This window comes from Phasianus colchicus, chromosome 15 (assembly GCF_987193195.1).
Source record: "Phasianus colchicus chromosome 15, bPhaCol1.hap1.1, whole genome shotgun sequence".
Taxonomy (NCBI): Eukaryota; Metazoa; Chordata; class Aves; order Galliformes; family Phasianidae; genus Phasianus; species Phasianus colchicus.
Window position 1 is genome coordinate 1,415,740 of NC_143450.1, and position 17,827 is coordinate 1,433,566.

Below are 17,827 nucleotides of genomic sequence, written 5' to 3' on the forward strand. Positions count from 1 at the left end.
GGTTAAGATGCACACCCTATTTTCAGGAACAGGGTGGAGCAGAAGAGTAGCATTTAACTGCTGAGTCCATAATTCCTGTCCACCAGCATGTCTGTAACAAATGGTAAGGACAAATATTTTTTTTAAAGTATGTCATAAAATGGAAAATCCAAAGACTTCAAACCCCAAAGTCAATCCCGTCTTGTTGGAAGGAAGCATCTTGCCAGTAACAGAAATTGTTTGCTCTTCTGCCCACCCACTCATCGCATCTCATCTCATCTCTGCTTGCAACGGTTTCCATCTGCAGGGGACTGAGGGTTGACGGCATTACCAGCAGTTCACTCTTGGTTCATACCTTTTCCTCCAAGCATTTCAGAACAAGAACTCTGCGACCTTGAACTGCCAGTCAAGGAAGTGGACAGAGAATCTCTCATGGAGGAAGCATCATTAAACTGCCCTGTTCCCACGGAGTGGAGTACTGGGGATGAACCCATCGTCCAATATCAGTGCAATATTCAATGCATTCCAAAGCACACCCATTTCATCTCAAAAATGAGTGTGAAAGATTACTTGGCATCTCATTACATTCCAACGGATGTGCACTTCTACGAAACGAGACCACCGAAAAATGCGAAGGATACGTCTTGTCAAAAAAGAAAAAAAAAACTTGATGCATAAGGAATTGAAAACGGAAATATAGGTAGAGAGAATCGAGCACGGTAAGTGGAGAAGCACGAGACGCAATTCCCTCCGCGAGCCACATGATGCCGCTCTGAGCTAAGGAACGCGCGATGCGATCGGGGAAAGGGAGGGGAACACCTTCCGGTGCCCATGGAAAAGAAGGCAGAGCAAGAGCGAGCGGCGGGGAGGAGGACGCGCGTCCCGTGAGGAAGGATCGTGGGGGCGAGCGCGGGCGGAGGGTTTGTAGCAGGCAGGTGGTGAGGTGCGTGGCGTGGAGAAGGAGCGGTGCGGCGTTGAGGGCGATGGTCGGCGGTGGAGCATCGCGTCGGAGCTGGGCGGCCGCGGTGCTGGTGCTGCAGGCGGCCTGGGCGCTGGGCGGCGGGCAGGTGCGCTACTCGGTGCCGGAGGAAGCGGAGGCCGGCACGGTGGTGGGGCGGCTGGCGCAGGACCTGGGCCTGGAGGCGGGCGAGGCGGAGGCGCGGCGGCTGCGGCTGGTGTCGCGGGGCCGGCGGGCGAGCGTGGAGGTGAGCGGGGCGAGCGGGGCGCTGGTGGTGAGCTCGCGGCTGGACCGGGAGGAGCTGTGCGGGAAGAGCGCGCCGTGCGCCCTGCGCCTGGAGGTGCTGCTGGAGCGGCCGCTGCGCGTCTTCCACGTGGAGGTGGAGGTCACCGACATCAACGACAATGCCCCGCGCTTCCCCGCCGCCTCCAAAAACATCAGCGTCTCAGAGAACTCCCCTTCTGGTTCTCGCTTTCCGCTGGAGGGCGCGTCGGATGCGGATATCGGTTCGAACGCGCATCTCTCATATACACTGAGTCCTTCTGAGCACTTCGCCTTGGATATAGAAAAAACGGATGATCGAGATACAATACCTGATCTTGTATTGAAGAGATCTCTAGACCGGGAGTCGGTGCCGGAGCACCGCTTGGTGTTGACGGCGAGTGACGGGGGCAGGCCGGCGCTGACGGGCACGGTGCAGCTGGTGATCTCGGTGCTGGATGCAAACGACAACGCGCCGCAGTTCAACCAGTCGGTGTATAAAGTGCAGCTGCCGGAGGACGCGGCGGAGGGCACGCTGGTGGCGCAGGTGACAGCCAGGGATCCGGATGTGGGAATTAATAGCGAAGTGACTTACAGTGCCACCAACTTTGTTCCATTCAGTGGAAAAGATCTGATTTCTGTCCATCCCCAGACGGGGGAGATCAGACTCACAGGTGCCTTAGATTTTGAAGAAGTCAGTGCGTTCGATTTTCGCATTGAAGCAAGAGATAACGGGATGCCTCCGTTGTCAGGTCACTGCAAACTGTTGCTGGAGGTGGTGGACGTGAACGACAACGCGCCCGAGGTGTGGGTGACGTCACTGTCGGTGCCGGTGCCCGAGGACGCGGCGCTGGGGACGGTGGTGGCGCTGCTGAGCGTGTCGGACCGGGACTCGGGGCCGAACGGGCGGGTGCGGTGCGCGGTGCGGCCGCCGTCGCCGTTCGGGCTGGTGGCGACGTTCGCGGGCTCGTACTCGCTGGTGCTGCGGGAGGCGCTGGACCGGGAGCGGGTGTCGGAGTACGAGGTGGAGGTGCGGGCGGAGGACGGCGGGGCGCCGCCGCTGCGCGCCAGCCGCGGGCTGCGGGTGCCGGTGTCGGACGTGAACGACAACGCGCCGGCGTTCGCGCAGGCCGTGTACACGGTGCTGGCGCGGGAGAACAACGCGGCGGGCGCGGAGCTGGCGCGGCTGTGGGCGCGGGACCCGGACGAGGCGGGCAACGGGCGCGTGAGCTACTCGGTGTCGGAGGGCGGCGCGGGGACGGGCGCGGGCTCGGGCTCGGGCTCGGGCTGGCGTCCGGCGTCGAGCTACGTGTCGGTGGACGCGGAGAGCGGGCGTCTGCGGGCGCTGCGGCCGCTGGACTACGAGGAGCTGCAGGTGCTGCAGTTCGAGGTGCGGGCGGTGGACGCGGGGGAGCCGCCGCTGTGCGGCAACGCCACGGTGCAGCTGTTCGTGGTGGACGAGAACGACAACGCGCCGGCGCTGCTGCCGCTGGCGGGCGGCGGGCCGGGGCCCTGGGCTGCGGGCGAGGCGGCGGAGGCGGCGGAGGCGGGGTCGCGGGCGTCGGGCTCGGCGGGATCTCCGGGCTCGTCGGGCTCGGTCGTGTCGTCGTGGTCGCTGTGGGCGCGGGCGGCGTGGGGTGCTCCGGCGGGGCAGGTGGTGGCGAAGATCCGCGCGGTGGACGCGGACTCGGGCTACAACGCGTGGCTGCGCTACGAGCTGCGGGAGCCGCGGGGCGAGGGCCCGTTCCGCGTGGGGCTGTACAGCGGCGAGGTGAGCACGGCGCGGGCGCTGGAGGAGGCGGACGGCCCGCGGCAGAGGCTGCTGATCGTGGTGCGGGACCACGGCGAGCCGCCGCGCTCGGCCACGGCCACGCTGAGCGTGTCGCTGGTGGAGGGCGCCGAGGCGGCGCTGGCGGCGGCGGCGGGGGCGGTGTCGGTGTCGGCGGGGGCGGGGCTGCGGCCGGCGGCGGGCGCGGAGGGCGGATCATCGGCGGCGGCGTCGGCGACGAACGTGTGGCTGGTGGCGGCCATCTGCGCGGTGTCGAGCCTGTTGGTGCTGGCGGTGGTGCTGTACGGGGCCGGGCGCTGGGCGCCGCGGGCGGCCGTGCTGGCGGGGCCCGGGCCGGCGACGCTGGTGTGCGCCAGCGAGGTGGGCAGCTGGTCGTACTCGCAGCGCCAGAGCCGGAGCCTGTGCGTGGCCACGGACGGCGCGGGCAAGAGCGACCTGATGGTGTTCAGCCCCAACTGCCCGCCGCCGCCCGGCCCCGCGCCGAAGGAGACGCCGCACGACGCGCCCTCCCTGCTGGACACGGTCAGTGGCTCTCCCGGGCCGCACGTCTTTTGTTTCCGTCCTTCCTTTCTTGCCTTTTTTAATTTTTTTTTCCCCTATTATCTCCTCTTTTCTTTGCTTCTTTTCCTTCTGTTCCATCCTCTGTGCAGAGGCTTGGAGTTCTGACAGCTGTGTTGCACTGCTCTGCAACTGTGTTGTAGAGCAGTACCTGTCGGGGGCATGTATTCTTTTCTTTGACATATTTGTTGCAAGAATCTTGTATTTGCAATTTTCTTTTCATATATCTTGCTTGAGTATTGTTGTTGGATCTTATTCTGTTGATTCAAGAACGATGGTGTCTTGCTCATTTTCAGTCAACGTTTTTACTCTAAAATGGGTAGGGCAAGCACTACTGGACTGTATTCCACTTCAACTTGCATCCACTCTTTGCTGTTGTATTTATTGGCTCATTGTAGAAATTCTGTGAAGATGTTTATTTTACATTTCCATCTACCATTTTGTCCATCTCAGAGCTCCTCAGTTGTTGATCTGGAAGTTTATTCTGAGGTTTGATGTTTTGTATTGGAATTTTCCTTTGATGGAATGAAATAATTTGCACTGAGTTGCTGTGACATGAATTCTGGCAAGACTGATTCTAATAGTGCGTTAACACTGTAGGATGGCTGGATGTGAAGGGTCATTCTGGTAGTGGTGGTCCACTGGGCATTTTCCTCTTCTTTTATTAATGAGCAGTGTGATTGTGCTGTTAACAGCACTGTTTTTTTTCTTTCATTCTCCTTCTCAAGAGACACGATGCAGTACATTGATTATTATTTCAGCATTCTATGTGTGCGTGGTGTATCTCTGTCTACACTGGTACATCAGACAAAGTCATAATGAAAGTAGGAATTTGATTATGGACTTTTCCTGTATCCAGTCCTGCACACCTCTTGCCAATGCCTCTGTTGTTCCCTCTGAGAGAGGACTGCAGTCCCAGTTAAGGACCATGGAGTGCTGACAGAGATGTTGCTTTGGTATGTTTCTTTTGCATCTGGTGAAATGATGTAAAGCAATGAATTTTTGTTCCGAATGTTCGGAGAGGGAATGGCACAGTGTACTTCTGTTACACTTTTCTATGGAGTTAGCACTCAGAACATTTCCAATGAGAATCGTTTGCCTTTTGCCGAATTTATTATTTTTGCCATTATTTATTGGTGGGGACAAGGTTTGGGTGTAACCTGTCATATCCCGTTGCCGTTTGTGGTTCTCAAAGGTGATTGTAGGTTCTGGAGCTGTTAGTGCACAGGGCTGGGTTTCTCTCAGTTCTGCTCCTGCTGCTGGACACAAGGCTTTCATTGCTAGTGATATTCCTTTCCAGAATGAAATGAGTGCCCCTTTTGATTTGATATGTTGCTGGTAGTAATTCTGTTAGTTGATGGTGTGCAGCATTTCCAGGTGGGAGTGCTGAATGTCTGGAAGTCACAAAGGGTCGGTCTTGAGGCAACAGTCCAGCATGTAGTATTCTCCATCATTGGCCCTGACTGCGTTGTTATCAGTTATAGTTTTTTTGTCAAAAATTGTAGCATTGTCTTCTTTCCTTGTCTATTGAAGGAGATGTGATACAAGGTGACAGTTGTACCTGGAGAGTTTTCTGATTGTAGCCTCATATTCCATCAGGATGTACTTCAGCCTCTTCAGATGTTCTTTCAGTATTTGCATCAGTAGCTGTAGCTTCTCCCACAGCACCTGTGCCATATTTAAAATCAAAAGGAATAGTGCATCCTTGGATTCCCACCTATACAGTTCAGATGAAACATAAAGATGCCTTACTCATTAACATTTGCAGAAGCATTGCAAAACATTGAGTCTTATCTGTGGAATGTCATCCAGGCACTGTGTATGACACTGTTTGTTTGGTGTGTTTGCACTTCCTGCTCTGACTGGAGGGATGGTTCAGTGAAGGACAGTGTCAACGCTGGATTGGGAAAGTGAGTAGAAGCTGGAATAGAGGCTGCTTGTTTTCTGTATCCATTGTTCAGAGTGGGATTTGGAGGTTACCAGAGGCCGTAAGAAATGGGAGGTCTTCCAGATCTGGCAGTAGTTCATTGTGTTGACATGACTACACTGCACTGTCTTTGGATGTTCTGAATATGTGTCTCTTTGTAGTCGTGAATCCCTTCTGCTCCTTTGGGCTTTCCTTAAGTGTATGTAATTAATTCTGGCATGTCTGAGTAATGGATCAGCGAGATCCCAGGAGAGTTCTCTGATGTCCTGTGTGTTTTGCCCTTGTGTGAGGCTGAATTTGAGTGAGGTGAGGCTGCTGAGGGCCTCATCCTTTCAAGGTCTGATTATGTCCAAAGAGGAGTATTCAACACCATCCCTGTCCTGCTATTCCATAGCTTACCCACTTCCACATTGATATTTCAGTTTCTTTGGTCAAACTCTTGGTCTTTCCTTCCTAGAATCATTCTGCATTGTAATCCTGTTTTGGAAGCGATGTGCAGTCTGGCCTTTCAATCCTCTCTCTCTGAGCATGGACACTTGCTGCTCAAGTAGGAGATGTCACAGAAATGGAGCACCGTGAAATGAAGTCCATTTTTTTCTTCCATGATGCTGTTTTCTTGTTGGCGGCCACACCTGTGAAGCTGTGTTTACTGCCTACATCTCTGCTTGTGGCAAATCATGCTGGTGTCTACCAAGTTTGTGTCATCAGAAACAGTGTCCTCCTTTTTACTGATCCTTCATAGAAGTAGTCCTGATATGTGGATATCATTGGAATGTGGGTGTTTCTTTTTACACTCTTCTCACTTTAATACCGCAAGGAGTTTGCAGAGAGGATGACATAGCACAACCCATATTCTGTGTTCTATTTCCATGTATGATATTAGCGATTTGAAATGGAGACTTATGGAATGACAAATAAAGGTAGAACAAGTAATGAAAGTATCAGTTTTTCCATCCTAGGCAAATGTTTGTTAAAGCGGGAAACTGTACAGGATGTTGCAGTGTTGTTTCAATATATGCTGTGGTGCCAGGCTTTCTTGGCTCCCATGAGTGCAGATAAAATCCATGTGATTATTTCTGTGTGCCTTAAAAACGCGTTGTTGTAAAGCAGTGAGCAATTCCTCCCAAGAGATGCAGTCTCTTTCTTTGGCACCTGCCTGATGTAGGAAATGTGTTTGGTACTGGGATGTGAGAAGCAGAATGCCGTCTACTTTGTGATGACTGTTTTCCTCAAGTATTGGGAAAGTTACTCACAGCTGTGCGCATGCTAATGCTACATTCTGTAAGATGTCAGATGTAATTCATCTTATAGTTTCCACATGAGATTTCACAGTAGGTGCAGAATATTCAGGGAGCAGTTCCTGTCGCTGGGAAGAGGCTGGGAGGCAGTGTGTGTTTCTGCAGTTACCCAGCTGTTTGTGCTGTCACAGATGAGGGAAGATGAAGATCTGCACATCCATGGGTCGTGATCAGGGTGGAGCTTAGAGCATTGCCCAGGCAATGGGGGGATTAGTGTGCAAGTGTTGTGATAGTGATCATGTGAGCAGCAACTAGTGTGGCCTGGGTGTTTGATCCTGAAAAGTTTTACCAGTGAAGAGTCTTGTGTGAGGGAAATGATGATGCCTTGGTACATTAAATAGTAAATCGGTGGTCACGAGCTGGAAATGTTTGACTGGAGATACTACTCGCCACGGCCTGAGATGGAGGTTGCAAGAATTAATTGTGGAGAAGAGGCCAAGTACAGTGTGCTGGCTGGCCTGCTTTCTCTGAAAACCTCCAGAATTTCAGCTTTTATACCTTATCATAGAAGGTTATGAGTCATTCCTTCTGTCACTGTTCCTTGCTAATGGGTTTGAATTGACTCTCTGCTGTTTTCCTTGGGCATCTGCTTTTCCTTGTGTAGAGAAAGAACCAGAAAGGTGAGCAGCACAGTGATATTGTCTTCAGTGGGACGTGGGGAGGTCTTCCACCAAGTGACCTTTGACTGCAAGGCCATCTGTGAGGTGTGATGAGCCTCTGTGGTGCCCTGAGGAGTCAAATTCTGTGTGTCCTCACTCGCTGTTGTAGTTGCGGCATTCCTGCCTGTGAAGTCATCTTCCTTATGTGCCTTTATTCACTTGTGTTTGAATGTGGAATGATCCTTTTCATACAGGAGTTTTTCCCAGTGTTGTTGATTCTAGCTGGGTTCTTTGTACCCCATGATTTTCCCTCTGCGTGTATTTCTCGTCTAGTTGGATGGAAGTGCTTCTGTATGTTTAACAGGTGAACTGTATGTTTAACTGTAGTGTAATGGGACCTTTCTGGTTTTTTTTTCTTTTTTTTTTTTTTCTCTCCTCCTTTATGAATCTTGCTCTGCGTTTTTTCTTCTCTCACACTGGAAATGCATTGGTGAGAGTGGATGAGATGTATTGTGCTGGCTTCTGGCTGCTGTCAGATCACACGCCTTTGAGCAGCTGACCATGAGTCTGGGGTCTGAAATTTCTACTTTTGTGATCTGAGGTTGTGATGGAGTGACTGTCATTAGCTTTCATGTCTCCCTGTTGCATCCATTGTGATAGATGTGTTCCAGGGAGCGCTGTGCACTGATCATCGATAGTGCACTTTTTCTTAATAAGCAGCAACTACTGCAGCCATAATAAAGGTAAGTTGTTCATATTAAAAGAACGTGATCAGCAGATGACCGTACATTTTCTCACTGTTTTGTTGGCGTATTTTATGTTGGAGTGTTTATTTTTGGGCTGATGTTGTATTTGTTTTATCGTTCTAGTAGTCATGTGTATACCAATTCAGGTAAGATACAAAATCATGGGAGAAAGTGGAATACATCATTATGTTTTGACTGTGAACTCACATGGTATAAATCAAATCCCACTGGCATCGGAAAGTACATATGGACCTGGACTTTAGGCATCATTACTGTTCCATGGCAGCCTGAGAGTCTTCAGCAATGAAGTGGCAGATTTACGCTTGAGTCAGTGGTAAGTTGGAGCATGAAAGCAAAGAGAATTGTAGGCAGAAGCGTGTTGCTTGACCCTGGGTTGTCTTTGATGTTGCTGAGCTGTAAGACATGAAGATGCAACTTGCTCACTGCCTTGGCCTGACTGCTGCTGTTGTTGTGTGCAGGTGGTGCTGTAAGCAAAGGGTGTCAGAAGAGAGCTGTGTAGGCAGGTGGTTCTTCTTTTTTTCCTGCTTTTCAGTGACACGGCAGAGAAGAATGGTAAAGTTTAGCTTTTGGATCCAGCAAGCTTTTCCACCACATGTGTGCAGCAAATGCTGAGGACAAATTGAAATCTTACATGCACAGAAAAATGGATAATCCATAGAAGCCAAACCCAAAATATCAACTTTATCTTGTCTGAAGGAAACATCTTGAAAATATGACAATGTGTTTGCATTTCTGCCCACCCATGCTCAGTGCATTTTGTCTTACCTCTGCATCTGACAGGTTTTATCTGCAGGGAAGTGGTGATTTACTGTCAGTACTCGCAGTTTGTTCTTGTTCTGCAATCTGTTATCTTTGAGCACTTCACAAAAACATCCCTGGAGCCCAATGGTGTGCATCCACAAGTGATGAGGGATCTGGCAGAAGTGACCACCAAACCACCCTCTACCATGTGTGCAAGGTTTGTCAGTGCTGGGTCCAGTTTCACTCAGCATCTTCTTCAGTCATCTGGATGAAGGCATAGACTCTTCTCTCAGAAAGTTTGCAGATGATACAAAGCTGATAATAGTGTCTGACTCACGGGAAGGCTGTGCTGCCATTGAAGAAGACCTGGACAAGGAGACTGTCAAGTTCGGCATAGGGGAACCTGAAGAGGTTCAACATGAGCTAGTTTAGAGTCTCACACCTGGGAGGAATAACTGCATGTATCAAAACGCATTTGGAGCTGATCTGCTGGAGAGAAGCTGTGCAATGCTGAGCAACCTCTGTCCTTGTGCCCAACAGTTTGGTCCTGAGCAAATAGGTTGCATGAAAAGGAACATGGCCAGGAAGTTGAGGGAGGTGATCCTTTCCCTCTTCTCTGTCCCACTGAGACCACATCTGTGGCACCATGTCCAGTTCTGGGCTCCCCAGTTTCAAAAGGCAGGGACTTCCTAGAAAGAGTCCAGCAGAGGATGACAAAGATGATTATTGCCATGGAGCATCTCCATTACATAGGAAGGCTGGGAGACCTGAATCTGTTCAGCATGAAGAAGAGAAGGCTGAAGGGGGTTCTAATCACTGTTTATAAATATCTAAATTGTGATAGACAAGTTGATGGGGTGGACTGTTTTCCTTGGTGAGCAAGAATAGAACAAATGGCAATGGCTGGAAACTGGAACAGAAGGAAGTTCCATTGAAACACAGGAATAAACTTCTTTATTGTCAGAGTGACAGAACTCTGGAATAGGCTGCCGAGAGGGGTTGTGGAGTCTCCTTCTCTGGAGAAATTGAAGACACGTCTGGATGCCTACCTGTGCAATCTGCTGTAGGGAGACTGCCAAAGCATGGGGGGTGGACTCAGGGATCTCAAGAGGTCGCTTCCAAGCCCAGCAGTTCTGAGATCCCCTTATTCTATGACGACTAGTGGAAGAAAAGAATCTTATTCCATGTGCCTCCATGCACTGCATCCAAAAGATGCGTATCACCGCTTCACAGTGTGTTTGGAACAAGTGACTGTGCAGGTTATTTTGCTGTGAGAAATGTCTTGAAAGACAATTGAATGGAGCATGGTTGGAAAAAAAAAAAAAAAATCCGTTCTACAACAAGAGAACAATGATCTCAATATTCGTATGATCAGCCCCACTCACTAACGAATTCATTCAATATATTTCATGGCTCACCATTTCAATTGGAAAATGAGTGTGAAGGAACACTTCGTGACTCGTTGCATTCCAGTAGATATGCACTTGTACTGAACGAGAACACTGAAGATTACGGAGGATCCATCTTCGGGGAAAAAAATAAAATGAAAAAAAGAGGAAGAAAGATAAAGAAGTAAACAGATGTGTAAAGAATGGAAAATAAACAGAAGACGGATTGAATACAGCGCGATACGCAGAGAAGCACAGAGGCAATTCCCTCCGCGAGCCACATGATGCCGCTCTGAGCTAAGGAACGCGCGATGCGATCGGGGAAAGGGAGGGGAACACCTTCCGGTGCCCATGGAAAAGAAGGCAGAGCAAGAGCGAGCGGCGGGGAGGAGGACGCGCGTCCCGTGAGGAAGGATTGTGGGGGCGAGCGCGGGCGGAGGGTTTGTAGCAGGCAGGTGGTGAGGTGCGTGGCGTGGAGAAGGAGCGGTGCGGCGTTGAGGGCGATGGTCGGCGGTGGAGCATCGCGTCGGAGCTGGGCGGCCGCGGTGCTGGTGCTGCAGGCGGCCTGGGCGCTGGGCGGCGGGCAGGTGCGCTACTCGGTGCCGGAGGAAGCGGAGGCCGGCACGGTGGTGGGGCGGCTGGCGCAGGACCTGGGCCTGGAGGCGGGCGAGGCGGAGGCGCGGCGGCTGCGGCTGGTGTCGCGGGGCCGGCGGGCGAGCGTGGAGGTGAGCGGGGCGAGCGGGGCGCTGGTGGTGAGCTCGCGGCTGGACCGGGAGGAGCTGTGCGGGAAGAGCGCGCCGTGCGCCCTGCGCCTGGAGGTGCTGCTGGAGCGGCCGCTGCGCGTCTTCCACGTGGAGGTGGAGGTCACCGACATCAACGACAATGCCCCGCGCTTCCCCGCCGCCTCCAAAAACATCAGCATCGCGGAACTGTCTCTGCCCGGATCGCGTTTCCCGCTGGAGGGCGCGTCGGATGCGGATATCGGTTCGAACGCGCAGCTCTCGTATACACTGAGCCCCTCCGAGCACTTCACTGTGGATATTCCGAAAGTGGAGGAAGATGGTGAACCCCTATTCTTGGTGCTCACAAAACCTCTGGACCGCGAATCGGTGTCGGAGCACCGCTTGGTTTTGACGGCGAGTGACGGGGGCAGGCCGGCGCTGACGGGCACGGTGCAGCTGGTGATCTCGGTGCTGGATGCGAATGACAACGCGCCGCAGTTCAACCGGTCGGTGTATAAAGTGCAGATCCCAGAGAATACGGAACGTGGTGCTTTCGTAGTAAGGGTAAACGCTACAGATCTGGATGAGGGAACGAACAGTAACATCTCATATTCTCTTACGAACTTCTTCCCTCCTGATGCTAAAGATATTTTCGAAATAGAAAAAAACAGCGGCGAGATCCACCTAAGAGGTTCCTTAGATTTTGAAGATGCTGCTGTATACCGGATGCAAGTAGACGCGCAGGATAAGGGAAATCCACCGCTGAGCGGCCACGGCAAGGTGGTGGTGGAGGTGCTGGACGTGAACGACAACGCGCCCGAGGTGTGGGTGACGTCACTGTCGGTGCCGGTGCCCGAGGACGCGGCGCTGGGGACGGTGGTGGCGCTGCTGAGCGTGTCGGACCGGGACTCGGGGCCGAACGGGCGGGTGCGGTGCGCGGTGCGGCCGCCGTCGCCGTTCGGGCTGGTGGCGACGTTCGCGGGCTCGTACTCGCTGGTGCTGCGGGAGGCGCTGGACCGGGAGCGGGTGTCGGAGTACGAGGTAGAGGTGCGGGCGGAGGACGGCGGGGCGCCGCCGCTGCGCGCCAGCCGCGGGCTGCGGGTGCCGGTGTCGGACGTGAACGACAACGCGCCGGCGTTCGCGCAGGCCGTGTACACGGTGCTGGCGCGGGAGAACAACGCGGCGGGCGCGGAGCTGGCGCGGCTGTGGGCGCGGGACCCGGACGAGGCGAGCAACGGGCGCGTGAGCTACTCGGTGTCGGAGGGCGGCGCGGGGACGGGCGCGGGCTCGGGCTCGGGCTCGGGCTCGGGCTCGGGCTGGCGTCCGGCGTCGAGCTACGTGTCGGTGGACGCGGAGAGCGGGCGTCTGCGGGCGCTGCGGCCGCTGGACTACGAGGAGCTGCAGGTGCTGCAGTTCGAGGTGCGGGCGGTGGACGCGGGGGAGCCGCCGCTGTGCGGCAACGCCACGGTGCAGCTGTTCGTGGTGGACGAGAACGACAACGCGCCGGCGCTGCTGCCGCTGGCGGGCGGCGGGCCGGGGCCCTGGGCTGCGGGCGAGGCGGCGGAGGCGGGGTCGCGGGCGTCGGGCTCGGCGGGATCTCCGGGCTCGGCGGGCTCGGTCGTGTCGTCGTGGTCGCTGTGGGCGCGGGCGGCGTGGGGTGCTCCGGCGGGGCAGGTGGTGGCGAAGATCCGCGCGGTGGACGCGGACTCGGGCTACAACGCGTGGCTGCGCTACGAGCTGCGGGAGCCGCGGGGCGAGGGCCCGTTCCGCGTGGGGCTGTACAGCGGCGAGGTGAGCACGGCGCGGGCGCTGGAGGAGGCGGACGGCCCGCGGCAGAGGCTGCTGATCGTGGTGCGGGACCACGGCGAGCCGCCGCGCTCGGCCACGGCCACGCTGAGCGTGTCGCTGGTGGAGGGCGCCGAGGCGGCGCTGGCGGCGGCGGCGGGGGCGGTGTCGGTGTCGGCGGGGGCGGGGCTGCGGCCGGCGGCGGGCGCGGAGGGCGGATCATCGGCGGCGGCGTCGGCGACGAACGTGTGGCTGGTGGCGGCCATCTGCGCGGTGTCGAGCCTGTTGGTGCTGGCGGTGGTGCTGTACGGGGCCGGGCGCTGGGCGCCGCGGGCGGCCGTGCTGGCGGGGCCCGGGCCGGCGACGCTGGTGTGCGCCAGCGAGGTGGGCAGCTGGTCGTACTCGCAGCGCCAGAGCCGGAGCCTGTGCGTGGCCACGGACGGCGCGGGCAAGAGCGACCTGATGGTGTTCAGCCCCAACTGCCCGCCGCCGCCCGGCCCCGCGCCGAAGGAGACGCCGCACGACGCGCCCTCCCTGCTGGACACGGTCAGTGGCTCTCCCTGGCCGCTCGTCCCTTGTTTCTGTCCTTCCTTTCTTCCTTCCTTCTTTCTTGCTTTTTCTTGTTTTGTCTTTGCTCTCCTTTGCTCTTCTCCGATTCTCTGCTTCTTATTTTCCATGCCAGTTGTGATTGGTGAGAGCACTGTGTCCTTCAGGCATGTTCCGGTGCGGGACTTGCCAGGGACTGTTGTATGCACTGCCTGCTACTGCTGCTGGGCATGGTGCAATGCTGTGAACGTTTTGCCCACCTCTCAGCTCTTTGGGAGAGTTTTTGTGGTACTGACAGTGCTGTGTCTTGGTGCTTAGTTCAGTAAAATGTTGAGGGAGAATGAGTTCTTAATTTTTGTTTGTATGGTGTTATTTCTTTTTGTAATTTCTGACACTGGTGATACGGTGGTATTGGTTTCTTGTTGCCATGGAAGTTGTGGAGGAGTTGGTGTCTCTTCCACTTCTTGTTGTATCTATGCTTTTACTTCTAAGGACTTGTGTTTAATCTGCTTATTATGTTTATTTAACTTTCATGCCTATGGTGTCATCTATTGAAGAGCTCCCCAGATGTTTGTTTTGGATTTCTTACTGAAGTTATCTATCCATTATCAGAGCTTCTCTCTTCTGGAGTAAAGTCATTGCCATCGGGGTATTACAACATCAATTCTATACGTACTCTTGCCTGTAATTGTTCTGCAGAGGGGTCATTTTGGTGGTGATGTCCACCACTGTATTATTTGCCTGTGATGATGTTGATATTAGGTGTTGTTTCTTCTTTGATTCTCATCTGCAAGAGATGTAAACGGCAATGAGAAGTTTGCATTCTCTCCACCCACATTCTATCTGTCTTGACATTGCTTCACCTGATAGAGTTATTATGATGGTAGCAAAGTCAATACGTCCTTTGTCTGTATGCATTCCATCCATGTCATTACTCTCTAGTTCCATGGACTGCCCTCACTCGTTCTTGCCAACCACTCTGCTGTTTCCTCTGACAGAGTGATGCAGCCCTGGAGCTGACCACCACTGACCACAGCTTCCCTGCTGGTCACCTCTGAGTGTTGACTGTGATATTCCTTGTTTGTGACTCCTTTTGTTGTTTGCCACGGATTTTCATTCTTACTGTGGAGAGTGGGGATTGTTTTGGGTATTTGTGCAACATTCTTCTGTACAGTTATCACTTTAAACCATTTTGACGGTAGTATTTTGTTTTGGTTTATTTATTAATGTATTTATTATGTTATTTGTTGTATGTTGCTGTGAAGTGTAATGGTTCTAATTTTCTTGCTAGGTGTAGTTCCAGAAGGTCATTCTGGATGCTAGATGTGCATGAGTCTGTAGCTGGGGTACTTGGAGCCCCACTCATTTGGGTGGGCATGGAGCATTTGTTGCTTGGTGTTTTCTATCCTGTAATTATATTAGTGCCTGTTTTGACTGCCACTGTCATGACATGGACTCTACAAATGCTGTTGGTTGATGGTGTTCAGCATTTCCAGCTGAGACTGCTAAAGAAGTGCAAGTCTGGAAAGGTTGGTGTTGTGGTGACAGCCCAGCAGGCATTGTTCTCTGATGGTTCTGGATATCAGTGCTTGTTTCTTGTCAGAAACTCTCCTCCTCTTCTTCTTTGGTTGTGCTGTAAAGGAGATATGACACAAGGTGTCACTTGTGACTTGAGAATTTTCTAACTATAAATCTGTGTTCCTGGTTAGGAACTGGCAGGATCTACTTTGGCTTCTTTTGATGTTCATTCAGCATTAGCATCAGCAGTTGTACCTTTCCAAAGACTGTTAGATGTTTCTCTTCAAAATCAAAAACAGAAAGAGGGAAAAGAACCCAGGAAATACACGGGTTCAGTCCATTTGAATCATAACGACGACTTGCTCATTAACTTTAGAAATACATTTCATTACATCCATGTAATATTTGCTTATGCACTTGTGGAATCATAGTCATCAGAGTTTTCCAAGCACTGTGTATGTTTTACTGTTCTTCTGGTTTTGTCAGGTTTGGTGCTGTCATTGATGGGAAAGGTCTGTGAAAGCCAAAGCCAAATGAGGGGTGGGAAATACAAGTGTGGCATCTGGTGAAGATGGAAGTGGAAGCGGAACAGGGAAGGGCCTGTTGTTTCCTCCTGTGAAGGGTGACCTTGGGGGAATTCCTTGTTCTTGAGGAAAGATAAGTAATTGGGAAGACCCAGGGACATGCCGTAAGACAAGAATGAGAGATGTCTGCTTGTCTTCTGTATCTATGTTCAGAATGTGGAATGGACGTTACCAGGAGGCTATAAGAAATGGGAGCTGGAGGCCTTGAGGTAGTACATGGTGTGGAAATGCCTAAAATGTCTTTTGATGTTATGAATTTATCTCCTGTACTAGTTTTGAATCCTTCTCACTCCTCTGGGAATTGTTTAACCTACCTCAACACTTCTGTAGTTCCTGCAAAATGAAGTGGGAATAGCACTAGTGAGTTGCATGGTGGTATGGGCTTTTTGCCCTTGAGTGTGAAGTCAAATTTGAGGTAGGTGAGGGTGTCTGCAGTGGCCTCAACCTTTGAAGGTCTGATTATCTCCAAAGAGGGCAGTTCAGTACCCTCCCTGCCCTGTTGTTCCATAGCGTGTCAGCTGCTATGGGGGGGTTTTGATTTTGCATATATACTCGGTTTTCCTTCCTGGAATTATTCTGCATTATAGGCCTGTTTTTAAAGTGATGTGTAATCTCAAATTTCACTGCTGCTTTTGTGAGCTGTTCAAATAGCAGCGATAGGAAATTTTGATCATCCCATTGACTTTCTCTGAAGGTGATGCTTTTCTTCCTTCTCTTCCTGTTTTCTGCTGTCTACTAACTGTGCTGGTGTCCACCAAGTGTTTCTGCTCAGAAGCTGTGGTGTTCTTTCCATTGATCCTTCTCAGAAAGGGACGTAAAATGTATTGACCAATGGCACCTGTTTTTGTTTTGTTTTTTGTTTGTACAACCTTTGAGGAAATATAGATTTCTTCAGTTTCTTTAGTACCACCAAGTTGTTTCTACAAAAGACACAGTATGCATCATGTTATATTTTCCCCTTCCATTTATGATAATGTGCATTGAAATACAAAGTTGTAGGACACTACCATGTGGAAGATGTACAAATGAGAGAAATGCTTTTCTGTATTGGACAAGGCATTGTATTTGGAGATGACAGCAGAGGATCTGGCCATGTCAGTTCCATGTATCCTATGGTAGCTAATCCTTCTTGTCTCCTGTGAGTGCTGATTAAAATGTTGTGATTTTTCTCTATGCCTTATGATGAGCTTTTTGGTACCACCCATCAAAGGTGTTCCCTTCTTCTGGTAGCTGCCTGGTGCAAGAAATGTGCTAGTAATGGGATGTGAGGTGCAGAGTGCTGATTATTTTCTGATTATTTCCTCCCATATATGGAAAGCACACATGATGTGGGAGAGTAGCATCCCAAATTCTCCTCCTTGTGTCATGGGGGGAATCTTCAGGAGCTGCAATAGCTGTGGATGTTTCCATGATGGTGTTCCTGCTCAGACACTATTTCTAAAGAGACAAGAGGAAGTAGATGTAATCCTTAATGGCTCGAAGAACAATGTGTGCTGTCTGGGATCAGAGTGGTCGCAGTTCTAAAGAGAGAATATCTAATCACTATTGAGTGTGGTACTTAGAGTTGGATCCAATTGGTGGAATGGATCAAATTTCGTGTTTGTGATCCTGTGAGCAGCTCTGAGTAGGGTCTGGACATTCATTCTTGGTTTCCTTAGCAGGGAAGAGAGAGTCTTGTCTTGAAGGACTCAGAGATTTAGAAGAAGATGGATTATGTTACTGGACAATAGTTGGAAAATGCTGACTGAGCTGGAGAAGGTGTTTGCAAGGTTAGGGGTTGTCAGTAGAAAAGCTTTAGAGATAGCCAACCACTCAGAGCTTCTTGGCCTGGATGCTATGATAACTTCCAGGAATTCAGCTGTAGGATGTCATCGTGAGAAGTGATGTGAAATTGATGTGGCCACACAAATGCCTTGCTGTATGGGTCTGAAGTGTCCATCTGCTGTCTTCCCTTGGTATCCCCTTCCCCTGTGAACTATCTTAGTTATCTGGGAACACACAGTATATACCATCTTTGACCAGGGAAGTCTTCAAAAGTGTGTCTGTTGACAGCAAGGCCATCTATGAGGTATGATGATGTTCCACAGTTCCCTATGCAGTTAAGTTTTGTATGCCTTCACTCCCTGTTGTATTTGTGTCATTACTGCTGGTGAAGTCATTTGCCATATTTACTTTCATTCACATGCGTTTGAATATGGAATGTTGTTGCTCCAGCAAGGAGCTTTTCCCAATATTGGTTGTTCTGGATGACTTCATCAGACCTCCCCGTGATCCTCCCTCTGCTGCTATTCTTTCCTGGGAGTGGAAGAAGTGCTGCCCGTATTCAAATCCTGTTCTTCAGAGATGTGCAATGGATCTTATGTTATCCTTCTCTCCAGTTATGAAAGCATCCTACTCCATTGCTTTG

General features: G+C 51.8%; 2 pseudogenes; both read left to right on the forward strand.

Moving 5' to 3' along the window:
* The first annotated feature begins 327 nt into the window (after positions 1 to 327).
* Positions 328 to 4,292, forward strand: LOC149915820 (protocadherin alpha-2 pseudogene; annotated as a pseudogene).
* A 5,777-nt stretch (positions 4,293 to 10,069) lies between these two features.
* On the forward strand, positions 10,070 to 17,280 carry LOC116240886 (protocadherin alpha-5 pseudogene; annotated as a pseudogene).
* The last annotated feature ends 547 nt before the right edge of the window (positions 17,281 to 17,827 follow it).